This window comes from Nesoenas mayeri (assembly GCF_963082525.1).
Source record: "Nesoenas mayeri genome assembly, chromosome: 3".
Taxonomy (NCBI): Eukaryota; Metazoa; Chordata; class Aves; order Columbiformes; family Columbidae; genus Nesoenas; species Nesoenas mayeri.
The window spans coordinates 120,926,384-120,934,655 of NC_137544.1; the positions used below are offsets into that span (position 1 = coordinate 120,926,384).

Genomic DNA, 8,272 nt, shown 5'->3' on the forward strand with positions numbered 1-8,272 from the left:
GCTGGGGCGGTGGGGGTGGAACGCTCCATACCACGATGGGGCCTTTCTTCCTGAGGAACTGGGTCATATGCAGCATCCTTGTTGCCATCTCCTTGGTGACCTGGGACATCTTGTCACCGTCTTCCCTCTCACATTTTGCAGGGCCACTGGCAAGGGAGATGCTGGGAGGATCATTCTGCTGCAGAGACAAGAACCAAACAGATGTGAAGGCTGGAGCGTGTGGAGGTACCGATGCCGAGGTAGTTTTTGGTGAGTGAAGGAGAGCAAAAGCCACCGGCCACCTCTCTGGGGCCACCTGCTGTCCCAGCCAGCTCCTCTTGCCACCCACAGCGGCACCATCGTGTCCCAAGGCGCTGGCCCAGCATCTGCTGCAGCTGTTGTGTGCGCTGGCAGTGCCTGCGGCTCAGGTTGTGATTAAGTGTTGCAAACGGCGGTCTGGGTGGTGTTGCTGACGCCTCTGCCAGCTCCCAGCACCAGTGGTTGTTGTGGGAGCTGCTGGTGCTCCCTAGGGTGCTATGGGGGGCTGAGCTGCACAGGGATGCTGTTTTGGGGAGGGAGAGCAGCGCAGAAGCAGCCTGTGGAGATGGGGTTACTGGTGCGGGAGTGCCGGTCAGATCAGATATCCAGAGCTCAGCGGAACGGGGCAGCCAGGAACCCGATCGCACCATGAAGGTGGCCCAGGGGTTGGACTGGTGACCTCTAGAGGTCCCTGCCAGCGTCACTTAGCGCTCCGTGCTGTGGGTGACAGCGCTGACAGCTCTCATCATCACCCTGCAGTAACAATTAAAGGGAAAAACCTGCTGTACCATTTCACGGGCCTCCTGGGCAGCTCCACGTCCTCTGCTCCCGCTTGGGCAGGTCCCTGCCACCCGGAGGTGGCTCAGAGCTGGTGACATCTCGGCCGCGCTGCCGCATGGCCTCGGGCAGCGCTGGTCCCCCATGTTGCACAGGCGCTGGCCGATGAGCTGCAGGATGTGTCCCCTGGGGCCGCGGGTGGCGCGCAGCTGTGTCAGCAGGTAGTGTGCCATCGCTGCCCAGTACCACAGCGTGCTGGCCAGGCGGGGGTGGCCTTTGTCCCCATGGCTCTGCAGGAGCCACCTGGCGCTGCCCACGGCCTCGGACGTGAGGAGCAGGAGGTGCTCTGCCACGGAGAGCAGCTTCTCCTGCGAGTGCGGCTCCTGGATGTCTCTGAGGGTGGTTTTGACCCACTGAACGTTGGCCATCAGCCGGCTTGCCTTCTCTTCAAAGGCGTCTTTTCTCCTCTCGCTGTCCTCGTGAGGGAGCAGGGACAGGGCTGGCTCGATGGCATCGCGGATGACCCGCAGCTGTTGGGCGTTGACGTTCTCCAGGTGGAGCAGCAAGGCCTTGGCCCTGAGCGCCACGTCTCTCTGCAGGAGCTCCCAGCGAACGGTCAAGCTGGCCCTGGGCAGCGGGGAGAGCGAGAGCGTGCTGGAGGCGTCCAGCAGCGCTTCCACCAGCACCCCCACCTCCTCCCGCAGCGCCAGGATCTCGCTGCGCCCGCGCTCCTCGGGGCAGGACAAGGCGGAGAGCCGGGCGGCCTCCTGCAGCCGCAGGGAGATCTCGGACACGGCGGCCAAGAGGCTCTGCGAGCAAAGCTGGTTGTGCACGGCGCTGCTGAGCTCCCCCAGGAGCAGGACGTCCCCGCCGATGAAGCGATCCAGGGCGCGCAGCAGGACGTGTGTGCTGACGGCCCAGCGCACGCAGCGCAGCTCCAGGCCGGCCTTGCCCAGCCCGCAGGAGCCCTCGCAGGACGCTGCTTTCTCCAGTAACGCTTCGGCGGTCATCTGAGCACGCGAAAACTTGGCTTGCACCTCTAGAAAGCTCTCCCAGACATCGGGGGAGATGAGATTTCCCTTGCTACAGGCCATGCTTGCAACGTCTCCTGCAAACTGAACCGTTCCTGCTAAAGCTGTCATGGTTTCCTCTAAAGCCTGTTTGCCGTGCACAAAGTCAGCAGACAAGAAAAAGGCAAATACTTGCTGGGCCAGACTGTGCCAAGGGCCTGCCACAGCCGCCAGGCACTCCTTGGTCTCGCGGATCCTTTCAGAGAGCGTGAGCGCCGTTTGGAAAAGGCCGCTTGGGGCACGGAGCTGCCGCGGGGCCGTTTCCTTGGCCAGGCTGATGACGTGCGGCGTCAGCGACACAATGGTCTGGTGCTGCCCCAGCGCCTGCGTCTGCGGAGGCTCAGCCACGGGCAGCGCTTCCTTCGCCGCAGCGACGCAGCCGCCGGAGAGTTCCAGCAAAGCGGAGCAAGCGGCGTCGACAGCTGCCGTATCGTGAGCTCGTGTCGCTGCCAGGAGAGCCGCGATGACAGGGTGCACGTCTTCTTGCCGTGGAGCGACGCCCGGGTGGAAACCACCTGGTCCTGAAGGCGGAGGATTTGGGATGTCTTCCTGCACCGCAGCCTCACCCGTGCTGGTTTTTAGCCCAGCACACCCTGGGCTGAGTTCAGGCCCCTTCGCGACGTTAGCACTTCGCACTTGTGCCCGCAGAGGGCTGAGGATGTCGGGGTGGTTGGTCCCGTCCAGCCCGTCACACACACGGCGAGCAGCGTCCACTAGGCCACTCGCTGCCCTGGAGACGACGTCCCCGGTTTGGAGGCAGGAGGGTCCCTCTGGACAACGGGCCGCGACCGCTTCCAGCTCAGGGATGGAGCGGGCCAGCTGCCTGACCCAAACCAGCAAACCGTTCCTGAAGACGGGGTCTGTGGCTCTGTCCACATGCCGGGTGGAGGCTCCCAGCACCCACCGCGCCCAGCTGCAGAGGTGAGCCGCGTGCTGCCGCAACACCTCGTGGTCCCGGCGTCCCCAGGCCGCGTCGCACCATTCCCTGTCCTTGGCCATTTCCCGGACGGAGAGCTCCAGGAGTTCCCGCACACCGACCGTCTCCTCAAAACAGCGCAGGAGACCTTCCCTCGCTCCGGCCCACGCGCGGTACAAGGAGCGCAGCCGCTCGGCAGTGCTCGCCTGCGACGCGTCTCTGCTCATTTCTGTCAGCAGCGCAGGGAGACGGGCGAGGAGGCTCTGCAGATACTTCACCCCCTCCCCGATTTCTCTGGCCGTTTGGGTTTTGGTGCACCTGGCCAGAACAAAGTCTGTCACTCTGAGCATCCGCTGGGCATGTGTGAAGAACGTGGCAGCGAGGGGCTGAAGCTGCTTTAAAAATCCTCCTGGTCCTGCTGGAAAACAGCCCGTGGCAGTGAGGTGAAGGGCAGCTTCAACCAACGGCCTCAGGGGCTCCTCGCCCTCAAAGGTGTCGAGGATTTGGCACAGAGTAGCCGTGAGCGCTGCCCGGTCGAGGGTCTCCAGCTCCTCCCTCATGCTGTGCCGTTCCTTCTCCAGGCTGCTCTCCCCTGCCCGTCCCTCCTGCTGCCCTGTGCGGCCGCAGATGCTTTTTCTCAGCTGCAGGAGAACCCAGCAACGTTTTACCAGCTCCAGCTTCAGATCTGCCCTGGATGCGTCTGCCAGAAGCACGCAGTAGAAAACCACGGCGTCCACGTGAGCGCTGAGCTCGCTGCCGGAGCGGCGCCGGGGCCGCGGCTGGGAGAGCAGAGCCAGCAGCTCGCTCACGTGCTGGGAGAAGGTCCCGGCTCTGTCCTGCGGCTCCGTGGCGCCGACAAGCAGGGAAACGAGCTCTTTGATGGTTTTCTCCGTCAGCTGGAAAGCTGAGTCCTTGGAGAGCTTGACTCGCCGATCCCAGGAGCATTTCAGGTCGCTGCGCTTGGCTGTGTGGAGCAGAGGAACGCACTTCTGAAGGAGCTGCAGATTTCGGGCCAAGCTCTTCCGTCGAGGACAGTCTCCCAGTTCCTCGAGGCGCTTTGCTGTCAGATTGCCGAGCAGCAGCAGAGCCTCGGAGAAGGCGCGGAACGCAGCCAGGAGCCCTGGCGTGTCCCCTGCGTCCCGCAGCGCGCTCAGGCGCTCCAGCAGCCAGCTGGCAGCCTCAGTGACCCTCCTTGCCCCAGCAGCGTCCTCAATCCGAAGGATCTAGGCAGAAAACAAACAATCAAACAATCAACTGCTCAGAGCGGCTAAGAATCCCTGTTCACTATTTCTCGAGGTGACACTCGAGCCGTGTTTTGCTCAGCACACCGGCCGCAGCGAGCACACGGTGCGGAAACCACCGGCGTGGGGCGGTTTGTACCTTGGCAGTCTGTGCGAGGAGCCTCTTTGCTGCTGCAGCCAGCTGCTCCCGGCGCCGCGAGCTGTGCGGCCGCCCCTGCAGCTCGCCAGCCGCCAGCAGCACCCGCCGGCCCGCCAGGACCAGCGACTCGGCCGCCGCACGCGTCTCCTCCTCGCACACCCCATCGCCGGACTCCTGGGCCAGCCTGGAACAGAAGCCGCTGGGCTCAGCTTTACCATCCCAGGAAGAATGTGCCAGGCTCGGGCTTTACCGCAACAATTAGCCGTGCCAGACCTGAACTGGGCTTGAACTGGCTTTAGCTGCGTTTGCCAACTGGTTCAGAGCCTTTTCCAGCGGCCGTGGTTCGCTTGGAGCCAGGGCAGGGCAGCACCGTCGCCCAGGGGCCAGCGCCCGGGCTGCGGCTTTCAGCTCAAATTATACTGAAACATTCAGTAAATTCGCTGATGTGTTCAGTCAATTGTCCTGACTGTGGCTTTAAGGTGTTTTTACCTTAATCTTTGCTGTTTGAGGTTTTGCTGACTTTGCCCCGTCCCTTCCAAGCACACGTTTGTCCCATCTCCCTAATTGTCACCCATCCCTTTCCCCATCCCTGCCTGCTCCTTTGCCGCTCTCCCCGCTCCTCCCCCCCAAAAACCTGCCCAGGGAACACCCAACAAACGCACCTTGTTGCCACAGCAGCGAGTTCTTCGGTGGCTTGGGCTAATTTCTCTGCGTTCTCGCTCAGGTTGGGCAGAGCCTGACAACTGCGCTGTCGCGGCTGCGGGGCGAGGAGCAGGTGGCAGAGCTGCGCGGCCATGGGGATGAGGATCCTTCGCCCCGCCGGGTTGTCCATCAGCCACAGGTCCTGCAGGTGAAGAGGCTCCATGTGTCCTGCCTGGAACGGGGACGGTTTGGGGTCCTTTGGGTACAACGGGGACGGGGTGAGCGGTGAGACGTGGTGACGGTGGCGTTACCTCGGATGCGGGGGCGCTCCTGTGAGCCCAGGGCGGGATTAATTACACCTTAATTACCATGGAAGGCAGCGCCTGCTGCTGGGCTGTGGTGCTTGGGAAGCGCGGGGGGCTCTCTCCTGCTCCCCCCATAGCTTTCCAGGCCGGGGGCGTTTTTGGGGGGGCTGGGGGCCGCCTCTCCCCGTCCCGGGTGTCCCGTCCCGGGTGTCCCCTCTGGGGTGTCCCCTCCTGGGTGTCCCGTCCCGGGGTGTCCCCTCCCGGGTGTCCCCTCCCAGGTGTCCCGTCCCGGGGTGTCCCGTCCCGGGTGTCTCCTCCGCGGTGTCCCCTCCCGGGTGTCCCGTCCCGGGGTGTCCCCTCCGGGGTGTCCCCTCCGGGGTGTCCCGTCCCGGGGTGTCCCGTCCCGGGTGTCCCGTCCCGGGTGTCCCCTCCGCAGTGTCCCCTCCCGGGTGTCCCCTCCCGGGTGTCCCGTCCCGAGGTGTCCCGTCCCGGGTGTCCCCTCCGCGGTGTCCCCTCCCGGGTGTCCCGTCCCGGGGTGTCCCCTCCGGGGTGTCCCGTCCCGGGGTGTCCCGTCCCGGGTGTCCCGTCCCGGGTGTCCCCTCCGCGGTGTCCCCTCCCGGGTGTCCCGTCCCGGGTGTCCCGTCCCGGGTGTCCCGTCCGGTGTCCGCCGGGGGTGTCGGTGTGACACGCCGCGGATGCGCCAGTGTCGCCATGGAGACGGTCGCAGCGCGGTGACGTCATTGCGGCGCGCCGGGCACGCCGGCAGCTGTAGTCCGTTGGAGCCGCAGCCGCGGGAGCGGGTTGATTAATTAATTAGTTAGTTAATTAAGCCCGGACCGGGCTAATCCAGGTCGCGGCCCCCCCTGCCCGCCGATCCCCCGGTGCGCCCCCAGGCGCCACCTGCCCGGGCTGTGGGGGGCCCGCGCTCCCGCCTCAGAAAGCCGGGGGAGCAGGGGGTCCCTCCCAAAGCCCGGCCTGCCCAGACCCAGGCTCCCGCCTCGGCCTTGCTTTGGCCTTCGCTGCAGTGGCTGGTGCAGCTTTATGTGGTAAAATATAGAGATTTCACCCTTTTCCTTCTCCCCTGGGCGTTCGGGCTGTGTGATGTTTGTAATCCCCGACAGGGGGTGAAACAGTCACGTATTTTGCCCGTTCTCCTGACCTGTGTGTCCCCTCAATGCAGAATGTGCGCCGGGAGCCCTGACCCTGCTGGAAACCGGCGAGCTGGGGCGGTTCCACAGGGACTCGGAGCTGCTGCTTGTTCCACCGCGCTGGAGAGAAACCCCCAGGTGTGTGTCATTGTGCAACGTGCGTCTGCACCGTGAATCGTGCGTTATATATTGTGCACTGTGCAATATGAATTGTGCAACGTGAATTGTGCCTTATTTATCGTGCACTGTGCAACGTGAATTGTGCAACATGCGTCTGCAACGTGAATTGTGCGTTATATATTGTGCACTGTGCAATATGAATTGTGCAACGTGCATCTGCAACATGAATTGTGCGTTATATATTGTGCAGTGTGTAATATGAATTGTGCAACGTGCATCTGCAACGTGAATCGTGCGTTATTGTGCAACGTGAATTGTGCAACGTGCATCTGCAACGTGAATCGTGCGTTATATATTGTGCAGTGTGTAATATGAATTGTGCAACGTGCATCTGCAACGTGAATCGTGCGTTATATATTGTGCACTGTGCAATATGAATTGTGCAACGTGCGTCTGCAACGTGAATTGTGCCTTATTTATCGTGCAATGTGCAACGTGAATTGTGCAACGTGCACTGGCAGCATGAATTGTGCAACGTGCAACATGCATTTGCAACATGAATTGTACGCTATCATGCAGCGTGCAACATGAATTGTGCAATGTGCATTTGCAACGTGAATCCTGCAATGTGCAACAGGAATTGTGCAACGTGCATTTGCGACACGAATCGTGACATTTGCAGCATGAATCATGCACTATGTGTCGTGCAGTGTGCAACGTGAGTTGTGCAACACGCGCCTTGCAAAGTGAATTGTGCAACGTGCATTTGCAACGTGAATTGTGCAATTTGCAGTGTGAATCGTGCACTATCATGCAATGTGCAAATGAATTGTGCAACGTGCATTTGCAACATGAATCCTACAACGTGCAATATGAATCCTACAATGTGCAACATACATTTGCAACACGAATTGTGCAATTTCCAACGTGAATCGTGCACTATCATGCGACTTGCAAATGAATTGTGCGACGTGCAAATGGATTGTGCAACGTGCATTTGCAACATGAATCCTACAACATGCAACATGAATTCTACAATGTGCAACATACATTTGCAACACGAATTGTGCAATTTCCAACGTGAATCATGCACTATCATGCAAATTGCAAATGAAGTGTGCGACGTGCAAATGAATTGTGCAACGTGCATTTGCAACGTGAATCCTGCAATGTGCAACATGAATCGTGCAACATGCATTTGCAACAGGAATCGTGCAATTTCCAGCGTGAATCATGTACTAGTTATCATGCAGTGTGCAACGAGTTGTGCAACACGCGTCTTGCAATGTGAATTGTGCAACGTGCACTTGCAACGTGAATCCTACAACGTGCAACATGAATCGTGCAACGTGCAACATGCATTTGCAACGTGAATCGTGCCGTTTGCAGCGTGAATCATGTACTATTTATCATGTAGTGTGCAACGAGTTGTGCAACACGCATCTTGCAATGTGAATTGTGCAACGTGCACTTGCAACATGAATCCTACAACATGCAACATGAATCATGCAACGTGCAACATGCATTTGCAACACGAATCGTGCCGTTTGCAGCGTGAATCATGTAGTATTTATCATGCAGTGTGCAACGAGTTGTGCAACACGCGTCTTGCAATGTGAATTGTGCAACGTGCACTTGCAACGTGAATCCTACAACATGCAACATGAATCATGCAACGTGCAACATGCATTTGCAACACGAATCGTGCCGTTTGCAGCGTGAATCACGCACTACCATGCAGCGTGCAACAGGAATTGTGCAACGCCCGTTTGTAACATGAATCCTACAACGTGCAGCGGGAATCGTGCGGCGGGAACGGTGCGGTTTGCATCTGAATCGTGCGCTGAGCCTTGCGCAGTGTGCAACGCCAGCTGCGCGACATCAGCCGTGCTACGC

The 8,272-nt window shown here is 60.2% G+C and overlaps 1 long non-coding RNA gene across 1 annotated transcript; it reads left to right on the top strand.

The window, feature by feature from the left end:
* The first annotated feature begins 217 nt into the window (after positions 1 to 217).
* LOC308038884 lies at positions 218 to 6,372 on the top strand. The gene is made up of 3 exons (XR_013921967.1): positions 218 to 249; positions 4,886 to 5,081; positions 6,289 to 6,372. It is a non-coding gene; the product is annotated as an uncharacterized lncRNA (long non-coding RNA).
* Positions 6,373 to 8,272: the final 1,900 nt, after the last annotated feature.